General features: G+C 40.0%; 1 non-coding gene across 1 annotated transcript; it reads right to left on the bottom strand.

Moving 5' to 3' along the window:
• Window positions 1-777: 777 nt before the first annotated feature.
• On the bottom strand, window positions 778-849 carry TRNAW-CCA. The gene has a single exon. It is a non-coding gene; the product is annotated as a tRNA-Trp (tRNA).
• Between the last annotated feature and the right edge of the window lie 13,660 nt (window positions 850-14,509).

The following is a 14,509-nucleotide window of genomic DNA, read 5'->3' as shown; positions in this document are numbered from 1 at the left end:
TTTATTAACCTTTAGTGTTTTATAAAAGCACAAAATTCAGGTAAGTTTTAACTGTCAGAGTACAAGGTGATCATCGGTAAGTATGGTGTGGGGATTACTGTGGGATGGCATAGGCCATGAATGCATCAGAGCTCAGACAAGCACCGTGGATCAGTGTTGGCTGGAAACAGTGATATTGTGGAGCTGACTTGAATCTGCTCTCATGAGTTAACTTAAATATATGTCAATATTGCAAACTGACTGTTAAACCATTGGTAGTTTGAAAGTGGCCATAGTAAGAGTATTTACACCTTGAAAATTGGCAAATACTATAAATCAGTTTTCTTTCTCTGTCCACTCATCTAGAAAGCTGGTCATTGCACATTTGTCAGCATCTCACTTTCCAGAAAGCCTTGTGGAGGAGACAGAATTTGAAATATATGTTAAAAGTTGGGAAAAGAAGTATCTTATATTTCTCCTTCATGATTCAGTGCCAGAAAATAGAGGATTAAGACTTGTACCCCCTAAACTCCTAAACTAAGTACCCAGAGTTGAAATAGAAATAAATTATGCATTAAATAAGGGCATATGATCTGAATAGGAATTTTTATTTTCATTTAAATGGAACAGACTTGTCCCAGGAAATTTGAGACCTATAGATACAGTACTTAGTGAAGTCGCTCAGTCGTGTCCGACTCTTTGTGACCCCATGGACTGTAGCCTACCAGGCTTCTCCATCCATGGGATTCTCCAGGCAAGAATACTGGAGTGGGTTGCCATTTCCTTCTCCAGGGGATCTTCCCAACCCAGGGATCGAACCTGGGTCTCCTGCATTGGAGGCAGACGCTTTAACCTCTGAGCCACCAGGGAAGCCGAGTATTTAGGTGCCATTCTATTATCTACAGAATTCTGTCCAATCAGATATTTTTGAGCATCTATAATCTAATGAATTATATCATGAGATTTCTAGTACCTTCTGAATTGCCAAAGCAAGATTACTTTTGTTTCTTACTGTTTAACTCTTGTATATTTTGTATTTCTATAACTATCTTTTAAAAAGTTATGTACAATTACATCTACCTCTTTTTAAAGAAGAAAGTTGATATGCTGCATTATTAAAACATAGCCAAGGACATATTTCAGTATAGGCATGAAGAAAAATCCATGTTATGTCACATCAGAATAGGGTATTCAATACTTCCGGTGCATTTCTATTTCGAAGGTGGATACGCCACTAGTCTTACCCTTTTCAGTTCAATTGCTCAGTCGTGTCCAACTCTTCGTGACCCCATGAACTGCAGCACGCTTGACTTCCTTGTCCATCTTCGACTCCCAGAGCTTGCTCAAACTCATGTCCATTGAGTCGGTGATGCCATCCAACCATTTCATCCTCTGGTGTCCCCTTCTCCTCCTGCCTTCAATCTTTCCCAGCATCAGGGTCTTTTCAAATGAGTCAGTTCTTCACACCAGGTGGCCAAAGTATTGGAGCTTCAGCTTCGGTATCAGACCTTCCAATTAATATTCAGAACTGATTTTCTTTACGATGGACTGGTTGGATCTTCTTGTAGTCCAAGGGACTCCCAGGAGTCTTCTCCAACACCACAGTTCAAAAGCATCTATTCTTTGGTGCTCAGCTTTCTTTATAGTCCAACTTTCACATCCATACATGACTACTGGAAAAACCATAGATTTGACTAGATGGATCTTTGTTGGCTAGTAATGTCCCTGCTATATGCTGTCTAGTTTGGTCATAATTTTTCTTCCAAGAAGCAAGTGTCTTTTAATTTCATGGCTGCAGTCACCATCTGCAGTGATTTTTGAGCCCAAGAAAATAAAGTCTGATACTGTTTCCACTGTTTCTCCGTCTATTTGCCATGAAGTGATGGGACCCGATGCCATGATCTTAGTTTTCTGAATGTTGAGCTTTAAGCCAACTTTTTCACTTTCCTCTTTCATTTTCATCAAGAGGCTCTTTAGTTCCTCTTCACTTTCTGCCATAAGTGTGGTGTCATCTGCATAGCTGAGGTTATTGATATTTCTCCTGGCAATCTTGATTCCAGTTTGTGCTTCTTCCAGCCCAGCATTTTGCATGATATACTCTGCATATAAGTTAAACAAGCAGGGTGACTGTATACAGCCTTGATGTACTCCATTCCCAACTTGGAAACAGTCTGTTCCATGTCCAGTTCTAACTCTTGCTTCTTGACCTGCATCCAGATTTCTCAAGAGGCAGGTCAGGTGGTCTGGTATTCCCATCTCTTTAAGAATTTTCCACAGTTTGCTGTGATCCACATAGTCAAAGACTTTGGCATAGTCAATAAAGCAGAAGTAGATGTTTTTCTGGAACTCTGTTGCTTTTTCGATGATCCAGCAGATGTTGGCAATTTGATCTCTGGTTCCTCTATCTTTTTAAACCCAGCTTGAACATTCAGAAGTTCATGTATTTTTGAAACCTTGCTTGAAGAATTTTGAGCATTACTTTGCTAGCGTGTGAGATGAGTGCAATCATGTGGTAGTTTGAGCATTCTTTGGCATTGCCTTTCTTTGGGATTGGAATGAAAACTGACCTTTTCCAGTCCTGTGGCCACTGCTGAGTTTTCCAAATTTGCTGGCATATTGAGTGCAGAACCTTAACAGCATCATCTTTTAGGATTCAAAATAGCTCAACTGGAATTCCATCACCTCCACTAGCTTTGTTTGTAGTGATGCTTCTTAAGGCCCACTTGGCATTCTAGGATGTCTGGCTCTAGGTGAGTGATCACACCATCGTGGTTATCTGGGTCATTAATACCTTTTTTGTATAGTTCTTCTTTGTATTCTTGCCACTTCTTCTTAATATCTTCTGCTTCTGTTAGGTCCATACCATTTCTGTCCTTTATTATGCCTATCTTTGCATGAAATGTTCCCTTGATATCTCTAATTTTCTTGAAGAGATCTCTAGTCTTTCGCATTCTATTGTTGTCCTCTATTTCTTCACATTGATCACTGAGTAAAGCTTTCTTGTTTCTCTTTGCTATTCTTTAGAATATCATCCTTTTATCCTGACCAATTCTTTGTATTATAGTTCTCTCTCATAAGAAGCATTCAGTTGTTTTCCAATTTCTAGAAATACACACGGTTGAATCAAGGGTGATCAGAAGGAAGGCTAGGGTTATATTAGGACAAACCTATTCCTCCTACAAAAACAAAACCCTTAAAGTATATATCAAATTCAGAACTCTGCTTTGAAGAAAAAATAGGAGTTAGCTAGTCATTGGAGATGGGAGGAATTCCAGTTAAGGGGATAGCATTTGGTCATGCTATTGTATTGTAAGGCATTCATTGTTGTTTTTATTGAAACATATATAGGCTTGACATAAGATGAGAGGCAGGATAAAGTCAGGAGGAATAAGATCAGAATCAGGTAGTAGTCACACCATTCAGGGCCTAGTGGTTTAATCTTACTTGGGAGTTTGATCTTTGCCCTGAAAGCTGTAGGAAACTCTCAAAAGTTTGGAATTGGAGTAGTAGAAGCAGTATGGCTATAGCTTGGAAGGAAATTACACAGGAAGCAGGATATTGGGGAAAATGTTAGTTATCTTGTCAAGTGATGAGAGCTTGCACTGAGGCTTGTAGGAGAGATCGAGATTTTATTCAAGAGATGTTAAAGAGGAAGCATCTTCAGTCTTGGTGATGTAATTGATTGATTGTGTATGGGGGTTGAGAGAGAAAAAAGAATAGAAAGATTCAAATGTTTCAGTGTCCAAAGACTGAATGTATAGTGCAGCGTTTGCCAAGATAGGGAACCAGTGAATCAGTGAAGTTGCTCAGTTGTGTCCGACTCTGCAATCCCATGAACTGTAGCCTACCAGGCTCCTCCATCCATGGAATTTTCCAGGCAAGAGTACTGGAGTGGGTTGCCATATCCTTCTCCAGGCGATCATCCTGACCCAAGGATTGAACCCAGGTCTCCCACATTGCAGGCAGATGCTTTACTATCAGAGCCACCAGGGAAGTCCTAGATAGGGAAAGCAAGAGGATTTGGAACAAATACATTTAACATGTGTCTGCTGAAGAGCATCTTGAGGAAAGTTTACAAGCTTCTTATAATTCTTATGCTCTCTAATAACCTACTATATTTTAACAGTAACATGACTTACCTTCATGATGGTTAATCATGGCTATACATTCATTATGTGTATACATCAAATAATATACGATTAGGAAAGAACAAATGTGAACCTGCATACTAGTAAAAACATGCACAGTAGTTAACCTTGTTTATCTGAGTGATAAACTGACTTACTGAGTTATCAGCAAGCTCATTGGAGTTCCCTGACTGCTATATAATATGTTTTAGTATGACTTGGGCATTTTTAAGCTTATATTTTGTGATGAAAAACTTTAAATAACAAGTTTATTGATTGATGTTTTAAAATAACAATGGAAACCTGACATTGTTGTTTTTAATAAAATAAATTTATTGGAATCTACTTTTGAGTCTTTGGTTTTGGCACACCACCAGTTTGGAAACATTGATATTCTACATTGTGATAGAGACTTGATATCAAATTAGAATATGTGCTCCAGAACTTTAATATTTCAATATTAAACTATTAACTATTTTTTTTAAAGAAGGAAAATTCATCCAGAATTGACCTCTGCTTTAATTTACTAGTATATGTTTGCTACAAATTTGGTATTGATTTTTAAAATTACATTAGCTTCTTCAATGAGTGTGATCAGTATTACTGAAACTTTGAAATCACATTGATCACTTTATTACCTTTGATTTCTACCCCTGTCACCAAAAAGCTTACCTGCATTGAACCAATCTTTTCCTTTATTTCTGCCTCATTACAGTGTATGTTCTGCCTCTTGTCAGAAGCTGCCTCTTTCAACTGAACCTCCAGGTTTTCTCCCCTTTCTGCTTCCTCTGGGGCTATAACACTGTCTCTTTTTAGTAACTACCTCTTCCTTTCCCATAACTACCCTTAACATAAAAATACGTCCACATCTATTCTATCTTATGGAAGAATACCTACTTACGCCTAAGCTACCTGCATCTACTCTCTCGTTTTATTTTCCTTCTATTTACTGGAAATGGGCTCCCCTGGTGGCTCAGATGGTAAAAAATCTGCCTGCAATGTGGGAGACCCAAGTTTGATCCCTGGGTCAGGAAGATCCCCTGGAGAAGAGAATGGCTACCCATTCCAGTATTTTTCCCTGGAGGATTCCATGGACAGTGGAGTTTGGTGGGCTACAGACCATGGGGTCACAAAGGGTCAGACATGACTTAGTGATTTTCACTGTTTTTGAAACAGTAGCTTATTCTGGCTGCTTCCATTTTATCATCTCTAATTAACTTTTCAGCTCATAAGGTTTCTGTTTCCATTACTCCCTCAAAACTCCTTGCTATGTTTATTTCTGTATCACTAAGTTTTCAAGCCAGTTTACCAATAGTAAAGAGCTTAGTTTTTCCTATTCCCCCCTCTGAAGCTGGAAGCCACTGGAGAGTTATAAGCAGAAAAATGACACAATATAACTTATAGTGTATCAAGGTCACTCTGAAAGATGCAAGTGTGAAGACAGGGATGCCAATTAAGATGCTACTAAAATAGTATTTGGGTGTTTCCCAGGTGGCTCAGTGGTAAAGAATCTGCCTTCCAATGCAGGAGACGTAGGTTCAATCTCTGGGTCACGAAGATCCCCTGGAGAAGGAAATGACAACCCACTCCAGGATTCTTGCCTCGGAAATTCCATGGATCAGGAGCCTGGCAGGCTGGGGTTGCAAAAGAGTCAGATACAACTTAGCGACTGAACAGCAACAGCAAATAAAACAGGGAATCCTCACCACAGATATGGCATTTAATTCTATAAGACTGGAGGAGATCACCAAGGGAGTGAGTACAGGTTCTGAAGCTATCTGAAGGCCAAGCTCTGGTCCTGTGTACACTGGGATGCCATGGATATAAGTAAGAACTAACAGAGGAGATTCAGAAGGAGTCAATGAAGTAGATAGGAAACCAGGGATGATGTTCAAGGGAAGAAAAATTCAGAAAGGAAAGCATGATACTTAGCGTCAAATGCTGCTGTTAGGTCAAGTAGGATGAACCGTGAGAATTAACTCAATCACCTCTGAGGGTGTTTGTGTGTGTGTGAAAGGGATTGAACATATTGACAAGAGCAGTTTTTAAGGCATGCTGAGAAAAGTCTGATTGGAATGAATTCAAGAGAGAATGAGAATAGTGGCAGGGAAGACAACACATTTAGACAACTTCTGATGACCATTGCTATAAAGGGGAGCAGGGAACCAGGGCAGTAATTGAAGGCAGAAGTGAGATTGACAGATGGGCTTAAAGTGAGCTAAACAACAATGTGTTTGTATACAGATAGGAAAATGTATTATGTGGGAAAGAGATGAAACACTGGAGGAAGTAAAATTCTTGAGAAGGTGCCAGGGGATGGGACCCACAGCACAATATAGGTGTTGACTTCAGCCAGGACCATGGATAGTTCACGCATTGACACTGGAGCTGAGATAGCTCATAGGCAGAGCTTCCGTGAGATTGTTGGGCAGGAGCATGTGGAAGGTCTTTTCTGGTTGTTTCTAATTCTTACAGGAAATAAGAGGCAACGTCATCCATTGAGAATTAAGGGAGTTGTTGGAAGTTTAAGATAGGAGGAAAAGATATGAAATTCTTGTCAAAGAGAGAAGGGGACTGAATGAACTAGGGATAAGAAGATGGGAAGGGTCCCAGGGAGCCTCAGGTAGGTCAGTGACCATTCATTGACAGTGACACCAGTTAGCATGGGTGTGTGTTTTCTCCGGTCAGGCTGAAGGCTCAGGAAGGAAAGGGTTCACCCTCAGCTCCCTTCGTTTTCTCATCTCTTTATTGCAGCACACACACATACAAAAAACTCTTGAAGCTCTTGGCTGTTTGTTGCAAACTCTGAGGTGAATTCCGGATGAGAACTGCGGGTTAAAGAGAGATGGAGCTTTCTCTGGAATGTCTGTGCTTCCTGCCAGTCAGCATTCATTTGGCAGGCCAGCCTTTGACTGAACTGGTATTTTAAGCATCCAAATGTATTCTAAGCCAAGCTGGCAGCCATTCTGTGCAATCCACGTCACTGCCCTTTACACCAGAGGAGACTTGGGGACCTTTGGAATCCTCAGTCAGCAGAGCCTGCTCTGCACTGCAGTGGAATCCATTTGCTCAGGGACACTAATAGACTGGATTCAGAAGTGGGCACTGAATTTTCGTGAAAGGGAGGAGGGGCCCCAGGGAAGGAGGCAGCTGGGAAGGACTGAAGTTTAGATAGAATTTAAATAAAATAGACTTCAAAGAAAATGTTCTTCCTCTGACCTCCACCTCTGCTAAAAGCTGCACAAAGTAAATGAGATAAGAGGTGAGCCTGTAACCTAGATTTGTGGATATGTATTGATGCCCTTCTCTGTAGGCTGTGAGTGATGATTTCATTAATATCTGTAAGGTACTCAGAACAGTATCTGGCAGATACTAAAGCTCAACACATATGAGAAAACATAATAATAATACTGTTATAATACTATTATTTTTTATTATGCCTTGACTAGGGTTGAGCAATTTATTTCTGCATCTTTTTCTAGACAACGAAGAAAATCTTATTTAAATGAGCAAAAAAACCCTCATAGATTGATTAATGTGGTTCTTATACAAGGATGACATCCCCATCTCTGAAACACAACACAAATATGATGTGAAGGCAATACTGAGAAGAGGGAAGATGTGGGATATTGAGCCAGAGATGCCTTAGCTAGCTTGCACTTAGCCAAGCCACTTAAATTTCCAAGAACACTACTTTTCTGACATGTAAAATGGAGACAGTAATAACTCATCCTTGATATTACTATTGGGATTTAATAATCAATAGATTATTATGAACAATGGTGGGTATATAGTTTATATCCAACAATGATATCTGTGATTACTAGTAATTTTGGTGGATTCCTTATGTGGAAAATATCTTTCCTCTTCTCCATGTACAGAAATCTTTTTTACCTTTCCAGGACCAATTTGATGCCAGTCTCCACAGAAATTCTAGTCCAGATTCTCCTAATCAGACCTAATCTTATTTCCTCTGGGTTCCTACTATATTTTATATTAGTTCCCCTCCCTTGCCCCAGTTCATCTTGAAAGTCTTTTTCCTTGCATATTTGTCTCTTAAGCTAGATTAAAATTTTTAAAAAATATATATCTCTGAATCTCCATCCCATTTAGCAGAAAGGCTAGAATGTAGTAGGCATGTAACAAATGTTTGTAGAATTCATTGAGAGTTCTCTCTAATCTTCAAAGCTGAAAAACTGACCTACAATTAGAAGAGGCTTCTTTCTCTCTTTTCCCAAATTTTCCGTATGAGAATTTGGGAAACGATATAGAGTAGTGAGGAAATGTAGTGTCTGAAGTCAGTAGACCTCTTATGGAATCTCATTTCAGCAATCATATAGTGTATTTCCTGGTATATCATCAGCATCAAATAGTATGTTATCTATGATTATTATTGTCATTGTAGGTATCATCACCATAATCAACATAGAGGCAGTGTCTGTCCTGCTTACAATCTAGGTAGTGAAGGAGGACACAGATGAAATGCCACCAGAGCATAGCACCAGACCGATATTTACCAGCCCTCACTTGATCTTGGAGCATTAGGACAGCACAGCTGACTCCAGTCAACAAGAGATCACTCTCCAGGCATGACAGAAAGGAAACAAACTGTTCCTAGGTGGCTTACGCTGCTTCCTGCACTAGCTGATCCAAGTAATTAGAGCAGATAAGTGACCAGTAAGGGCAAGCCAGAAATGGATCCTACTTCCATGCCACGGATAAGAGAGCAAGTTATAAAAATGTACACTTAGAACTCTGAGGACAAATTAGCCATCCGATTTCCAGCGACTGAAAGAGTCTGAGATTCATTGTAGGCAAGTAACTATGAAAGGGAAGGTCAGCCAGAGGAGGACCTCCAAGTCACTTAAGCTGCTCAGGGGCTCTTTTTGGCCATATTTTGAGGTTCATTTTATTAGCATCCTAGAAGAGAGGGACTGAAGCTGTAGCAGATGTGGCAGCATGGTGTCATAGAAAGAAAAGGAGATTCAGTGCTGGATTTATTACTTACTAGCTCATTGGCTTTTGTAAATTACTTAATCTCAGTGATTTTCAGTTTCCTGAGGATTTAATCCTGGGAAGATTAAAGGTGATGTAACATACCCATGCTCACTAACTGGGAACGTTATCATTGAGGACTTTATCATTGGGAAGCACCCGATCTCTTTCAAATTAGAGAATAATAATCAAAACTAACCATAAGCAAAAAAATAAAATAAAATCAGTTAAAATATTTTGACTATTTCTAGTTTGGGACATGGGCCTCCTAAGACTATTCCAGCCCTAGATCAAAACCTTAGGAGACAGTAAATTGGCTTTGTTCTATTCTGGGTCCAGCTTCTATACCCCCAAATTCTTAAAATTATTCTTAGGGGCAGTGAGCTCGGGCGTGGGAAGACATCAATGCCCACTGTTCCTACTATAGAGAAAATTGCTCAAGGGCACATGGCCCACTGATGGTGGGTTAGTGATGTCATCTTCCCACACAAAGGACATTATTAATATCACAGTGACTCATACTGTGTGACTCTTCAGGCACTTGCCGGAGGGGAGGGGTGGAGATAGATCTACCAAAAAAAAGGAGGAATGAGGAGATGGACTGAGATTTAGTTGAAATATTTTAAGTGGGGAAGTTGCACCCTCTTTAGCTTTGAGATGCAAGAAACATGGAAGTCACATGAATGGGAGGAAAGAGGCAAGCTGGAGAGGGAGTTAGAAAAGGCAAAGGGGAGAGACCAATAAAGAAAGAGGGAAGAGAAAAGAGGAAGGCAAAGGTGGGCTGAGGAGGAGGTAGAAAGCAAGTGCTATTATATAACTAGGATTGAAAGGACCAAGCTATGGAGATGATGAATAAAAGAAGATTAAATTTGTAAGATACATCCAGAGGTTTAAAGAGATCCCAGGAAGGAGTTAGGAACATCTAAGTCAGTGGTTTTTGAGAATGTGATGAAATCCATGGAAAGAAACAAAGCATATACGTTCCAAGTGTTGTATATAGTTTCATGGAGTTCTTAGATTCCCTAAAGCCAATCCATGAATTCTCCTCCTAGGAGAGTGCCTTGAACATTCACATATATTACTTTGAGACAATGATAGGTCTGGAGCTTCCTCAGGCAAGTCTGAAAGTCAAACATAGAGTTTATGAATATTACCATTTTAGTTTCTTTTCAATTGCATGAATGTTATTTGTTCAAATCTAGCTATGATCATATTTATTTGTTTATTCAATATACTGATTTTTTTTAAACAGGACATTTTGCTAGATCTTTTTAAATGATCACTAGTAAATAATCCAAGGGTTTGGGGGCAAACAAAAGAGAAGAAAATGGCCTTAAATAATAAAGTTTACCGTTTGAATATTAGGCTCTTTCATGCTGGAAGAATGAAGTCCATTGGTCTTTCTTCAGGTAACAAGATTTGTTTTAAGTGTACACAGGGAAATAAGGAAAATAGGAGTCACATTGCATGGGCCTCATGAAGGAAAGGAAGCATTAGAATGCCAGACCACACAGAGACTGTTGTTCAGGAGCTGGGTCACTTAAGGTTTGGTGTAACTTGAGCAATCTGGTCTCCTTATCCACTCAGCAGCGCATCTGTTAATTTCTGTCCCAGTGTTTCTCTGCGCTGGTGGCCCTGCTACCCTTTGCCTTTCTTCCTGTTGCCACCTTCTTTCTCCTTAACAGATTCTGCCTGTTCAGTCCTTTGCCTTGCTGTTCCCTTTGTCCATGTTTTCTTTTGTTTGTTTCCTTCCTCCCATTTTTAAGTGCTAACTTTTTTGAATGTGCCCCGAGTCCCCCAGGAGAGTCACTGGTGGATTCATAGTCACCTTCCCCCCTGAAAGATCTTTCATGGGCACGTTACCTGGCTTCTCCTGAGACATGGGTCCACCCAGGTCAGTCTCTGTGCCAGGATGTCAGCATCATGTAGTCAGGAATCTTCAGAGTAGAGCACTTTCTTCTTTGGTACAATACCTATTGGGCTTTATAGGTTTGCAAAGCTGTACTCTCACATCCATCACATAGTCTGACCCCCGTAATAATCTTGTGAGTAATTATTATTAGTGTGGCCATTTTACACATGAGGAAACAGAGACTCAAAGAAATTAAGGGGAAAACTCTAGGTCACTCAACTAACAAATGGTAGGCCACACTTAATTCCAGGTTTTCTGACTCCAAAGTCTTTCCAGACACCAGTCTAGAGGACAGAAACTGGGGGCAAGGCAGGAGGAACAAGGTAAGAACTAATGTGGAAATGAAATAACTGTTTTAGAGGGTGAAAACATTGGTTGGGTGTGGGGGAAGTAATTGCAAAGATTGAAAACTGGTGGTTTAGTCACTAAGTTGTGTCCGACTCTTTTGACCCCATGGACTGTAGCCTGCCAGGCTCCTCTGTCCATGGGATTCTCCAGGCAAGAATGCTGGAGTGGGTTGCCATTTCCTTCCTTCTCAGGGCATTTTCCCGACCCAGGAATTGAACCCAGGTCTTCTGCATTGCAGGCAGATTCTTTACCAACTGAGCTACAAGGGAAGTTCAAGCTTAAATACCTAAATTAGACCTGGACTATATCTATGAAGTGCCAAGAGATGGCTAGGGTCCAGTTTTTGTCTCTTCTCACCCCCTTTCCTGAAAAGGGTTAGTATACTCCACCCTGTATAATTATGACTTGAAGAGGAGTGTGGGGAGGAAGACCTCCTGGAACCCCAATTTCCCTTTCCAGCCTGTACATTTCAGGGGCCAAAATACCTTAATAGCTATTTAATCTCTTTGAAATGTGATGAGAAGTCAGCACATCAAAAAAATCCCTAATATCTAATGTGAAATAATTTATCAAGTTACCTTTCGTCTTAGAGAAACTATAACAGCTGTAAAGAGAAGCAAAAAATCCTAAAAGATAAGCATGTTAAAGCAACATTTGCAGAAAGCCTCATTGGGCAATGGCAAGGAGGACAGAGGTGGGAGTGGGCAGGGTAAAGTGAGGGGAAGCAGGGACAAGATCTTCAAGCAGTGTCCACATGCACTGGGACATGTATTCTTTCATTGATTCAAAAATAAAATTTTATCCATGACAGTGTTCCATCATTTCGCATCATATAAAATGTCATTAATGTGAACCTCTGAGAAGCAATTAAATCCAATTAAAAAGTTAACATTAGAGTCCCTTGCATTGGAAAGGGTTTGCTGAACATCTACTGACAGGAAGTTGTGTTGAGATGCATTAGTCTTTTAATTCCCTTCTTATTAAGTGCATTTACAAAGAAGCAGGATGCTTACTGCTCTAAATGTCAGCAGCACCTGCTGCACCTCAATTTTCTCAATTAAAAAATTTAGGCTCCGACCCACTGTAACCAGATGATTCAGTGATGTTTTGTTGGTTCCTGGGTTATCCTATGAAACAATGCTTGGGAAATGGGAGTTTCTTAAGGCTTCTTTAGATTTTAACCTTTCAAATAAAAATAAGTGGTTCAGAAGAATCAAATGATCCCTTTTGTCCTAAGCTTCTTGTCTTGATAGCTGACCATGCTTGATGAAATTGTCTATTAAATGAGAATCATTCTAATTAATAGGAGAAGATTTTCTCTTAGACTAGATAATTAACACCAAAAGGGCAGAACAAATGTTTGTGAACTTCAGTTCTGCACTAAGTAACTTATGTATCATCTGACTTGTCAAGTTTTGGTTAAAGAACAAACTGTTCAAGGATCCAAACTCTTCTTTTCAAAATTGAGACTTCTCCTCTTCTTATCTTTTCCTAAGATGTGTCTTACAGCTCATGTTTCCCTGGTGGCTCATTGGTAAAGAATTCACCTGCCAATGCAGGAGACATGGGTTCAATCCCTGATCCAGGAAGATCCCCTGGAGAATGGAATGGCAACCTACTCCAGTATTCTTGCCTGGGAAATCCCATGGAGAAAGGAGTCTGGTGGGCTACAGTCCATGGGGTCGCAAAAGAATCAGACATGACTTAGTGACTAAACAACAACAACAATAACAAATCTTATAGCTCATCTTCCCCTGAAGCTTTTTTGACATCCTCCATACCTTAGGGTTTTGTTCTAGTTCTAACAAATAAAATTTCAAGACCATTCTCTTATTCTTATCCAACCTCTTTCCCGCCCCCACCCCCCAATTGCTGGGTTTTTTGATGGGATGTCTATTAGATATCCTTGTGGAGATGCGGAGTGGACAGGTCAATGTTCTGAGTTCAGGTGAGAGGTCTGTGCTGGCAACATCCATTCCAAAGAGAGGAAGTGGATGCCTAAATAGATGGGGCACGATTGCCACTCCTTGAAGTGTTGTTATTTGGCTTTTGTGATGTCATTCTAGCATCCTCTCTTGGCTCATCCCAGTTTTCCTGGAAGACTTTGCTTCCCCCATCAGCTCCTTTAGTGGTATTCCACAAGATCTTTTCTTCTGTATTTATCACACTTCTAATGTCCTTAACCACAATTCTGCTCCATCACATAATACTCTGACACTCTATTTATCTGTCTCTATCAGCTGAGCTCCTTAATGGTGAGAACTGTCTCTATAGGCACCGAGCAGAGCATCTGACTATGGTGGGCATTTAACAAATGCTTGAGGAACGAATGAAAGAATTTATTCATTTAGTCTCTTGTCCTATAAAAACAAGTAAAACCCAATCATGTTTGCCATTTCAGGAAAGAGTCATGGTGAATAAGAACAGGAGGGTATCTTCCCATGAAATATTGTTATAAAAATGATAAGGTACTCAGGCTAGTTCCCAGGATCTTTTTTACTCAAAGTAGGACAATAATTATACCATTTCATCTACATCTCGTGCAGTGCATATCATGGTTACTATGAGAAAATGTACTTAGAATTCTAAGCCACCAACTAGGAAACGTTTGCTATATAATTTCCCCCTAATTAGTAGTCTCTCCACTGTTGGTTCTGTTCTTAGTGTTTTATTTTGTTTTAACTACATAGCTATTTCTTTGATTCAGGCCTTTATCCCTAATGCACATAAAGTCATGGATCAAATGTTGAAGACAATCAGATAAAAGACAGTAGCACAAAAGGCACAGGGCTTAATGCTCAAATGCCCTAGAGAAACCTGAACAGACCCACTGAGGAGGAGAAAATACACGAGAAGGAAGGCAGTAGATGAGTAGGTGTTTGCTGAAAATAGACCTTTATCTAGATCCTCTCTAAACCTAGAGAAAGAGCAGAGATGGCCAAAGTGGGTGTTGGAGACCTAGTTGACAAATGATGGATGATAAGTGTGCGTGTGTGGGGGGCTTCAGCATGTCTCTCATGGGATAGAATCAGCTCTTTTGTGGTGTGTTAGAACTCCTTGCAGAAAGCCGCCTAGAGGTCATTTAAAACTATTTAGCTCCTTAGCTAAATTAACTGTACTTTCTTCTCAGCTATACTTGAAAGCTGTG

Source organism: Bubalus bubalis, chromosome 5, assembly GCF_019923935.1.
Source record: "Bubalus bubalis isolate 160015118507 breed Murrah chromosome 5, NDDB_SH_1, whole genome shotgun sequence".
Lineage (NCBI taxonomy): Eukaryota > Metazoa > Chordata > Mammalia > Artiodactyla > Bovidae > Bubalus > Bubalus bubalis.
This window is presented reverse-complemented; position numbering and strand designations above follow the sequence as displayed.